Raw genomic sequence first — 3,083 nt, 5'->3', positions numbered from 1 at the left:
TCACTGCTGTTGTACCACCAGAGGCCAGATTGTCAGGAAAATACCTCCATAACCCAAGTCGCCCCTCCAGAAGAATATTCACTTCTCCTTGGGAAAGCAGACTATATAATCCTCTACGCCTTTGTACTGTTTGTAAGAGGCTATATATCTCTATCTATCTATCTATCTATCTATCTATCTATCTATCTATCTATCTATCTATCTGACTCTTGAGAAGGAGTCTTGCTCTGTTGCCCAGGCTGGAGTGCAATGGTGTGATCTCGGCTCACTGCAACCACCGCCTCCTGGGTTCTAGCTATTCTCCTGCCTCAGCCTCTTGAGTAGCTGGGATTACAGGTGCACGCTACCATGCCTGGCTAATTTTTTGTATTTTTAGTATAAATGGGGTTTCACTATGTTGGCCAGGCTGGTCTCGAACTCCTGACCTCATGATCCACTCACCTAGGCCTCCCAAAGTGCTGGGATTGCAGGCGTGAGCCACCATGCCCAGGCTGAGAGGCAATATTTTTGCATACACATTGTACCTCTGGCATCCTGAGACCTCTGGGCATCTGTCATTTCAAGAATATTATATAAATGAAATCATACAGCGTATAACTTTTCGAGGCTGGCTTTTTTTATTCCACATAATTCCCTTGAGATCCATCTGAGCTGTTGCATATATCAATAGTTTATTCCTTTTTTAGTCCTGAGTAGTATGCCATGATATGCAGGTACCACAGTTTGTTTAACCATTTATTGAAAAACTATTGTACATTATTTGAAGTGTACAATTCAATGGCTTCTTATGTATTAATAGAATTATTCAACATCACCAAATCAATTTTAGAACATTCTTGTTATTGTTCTCCTTTCTCCTTAAAACCCTCATACCCATGAGTGATAAGTTATCATTTCCTCTCAACACCCTCCCCAGTCCCAGGCAACTGCTGTTCTGCTTTATGCCTTTATGGGTTTGCCTATTCTGAATATTTCATATAAATGGAATCATACAATATATTGTCTTTTGTGTCTGGCTTTCTTCCTGTAACATAATGTTTTCAAGGTTCATTCAAGATGTAGCATGTATCAGAACATCATTAATTTTTTATGACTAATATTCCATCATAACATTTTATTTATCCATGTATCAGGTGATGGACATTTGAGTTGTTTTCAATTTTCGCTATTATGAATAATGCTGCTGTGAGTACTTGTATATAAGATTTTGTGTGGATATATGTTTTCATTTCTCTTGGAGTGGAATTACTGGAACATATGGTAATTATGTTTAACATTTTGAGGAACTGCAACTGTTTTCCACAGCAGCCCCATCACTTTACATTCCGGCTAGCATTGTATGAAGATTTCAGTTTCTCCACATTCTTACCAACACTAGTTATTGTGTCTTTTTTATTATTCACATCCTAATGGGTATGCAATGGAATCCCATTGTGGTTTTGATTTACATTTCTCTGATTGCTAATGATGTTGAGTATCTTTTTGTGTGCTTATTGTCCATTTGTACATCTTCTTTGGAGAAATCTCTACTCAATTTTTACCCATTATATGTATTTTTCTTTTTTATTATTTAGTTAAAAGAGTTCTTTATATGTTCTAGATACAAGATCCTGATAAGATATATGATTTGCAAATACTTTCCTCCATTATTTGGGTTGTCTTTTCACTTTCTTGATGGTGTCATATGATTTGGCTGTGTCGCCACCCAAATCTCATCTTGAATTGTAGTTCCCATAATCCCCACATATCATGGGAGGGACCTGGTGGGAGGTAACTGAATCATGGGGGCAGTTACCCCCACGTTGCTGTTCTCATGATAGTGAGTTCTCATGAGATCTGATGGTTCTATAATGTTTTTTTTTCCCTTTTGCTTGGCACTTCTCCTTGCTGCCACCATGTGAAGAAGGACATGTTTGCTTCCCCTTCTGGCATGATTGTGAGTTTCCTGAGGCCTCCCCAACCACGCTGAACTGTGAGGAAATTAAACCTCTTTCCTTTATAAGTTACCCAGTCTTGGGTGTGTCTTTATTAGCAGCATGAGAATGGATTAATACACCTTTGAAGCACAAATATTTTAATTTTAATAAAGATGAATTTATCAAATTTTTTTCCTTCTGTTGCTTGTTGTGTTGGTGTTGTATCTAGGAAGCCATTGCCTAAGCCAAGTTTACATAAATAGTCATTCTGAACTATGATGTGACAAGCTAAGTATGGCAAAGTGGCAGAAGAGTAAAATCTTGGGTCTCTGATGATTATGAAGCTGTGTGTCAGGCTTAGACTGCAAAATTCTACATTTGTTTTACACAAGAGTGAGATAAAGTATTTTATTTTGAAAAAATAAGACCTTCTGTTCCTTAAAATACGCCATAGAATGAAAAACAAAGATATAAGAAGATATTTGCAAACACATGTAACTGACATCAATTTAGTATCTGTAATGTATAACAAATTTCACAAACCAATAACAAAAACACAAACAACCCAATAGAAAAATGGGCAGTAGGAAGGAGTATCCCACAGAAGAGGAAACATATATGGTCAATAAGCATATTAAAAATGGTCAACCTCATTAGTAATCATAGAAATATAATTTTCATACCCACAAATAACAAAATTTTAAGTCTGAAATATCAAGTGTTGCCTATGACATGGAGCAATGGGAATTCATGCGCTGCTTGTGGGAATGTAAATTTGTATAATTATTTTAGAGAAAGAAATGATTTGCAGATACCTATGAGGCCAAGGCATTGTAGTGGTAGTAACAAGCAAGCTGGAAAGACGGTAGGTTGTCTAGAAAATGCAATGTTGGGCCCAGCACAGTGGCTCAGTGATAGGACACCTGTGGTCCTATCACTTTGGGAGACTGAGGTGGATGGATGACGAGGTCAGGAGTTCGAGATCAGCCAGAACAATATGGTGAAACCCTATCTCCACTATCTCTACTAAAAATACACAAAAAATTGGCTGGGTGTGGTGGCGTGCACCTGTGTTCCCAGCTGCTCAGGAGGCTGGGACAGGAGAATTGCTGGAGCCCGGGAAGCAGAGGTTGCAGTGAGCCAAAATCATGCCACTGCACTCCAGCC

The sequence above is a fragment of the Cebus imitator genome, unplaced genomic scaffold (genome assembly GCF_001604975.1).
Source record: "Cebus imitator isolate Cc_AM_T3 unplaced genomic scaffold, Cebus_imitator-1.0 Scaffold517, whole genome shotgun sequence".
In the NCBI taxonomy this organism is placed as follows: Eukaryota; Metazoa; Chordata; class Mammalia; order Primates; family Cebidae; genus Cebus; species Cebus imitator.
This window is presented reverse-complemented; position numbering follows the sequence as displayed.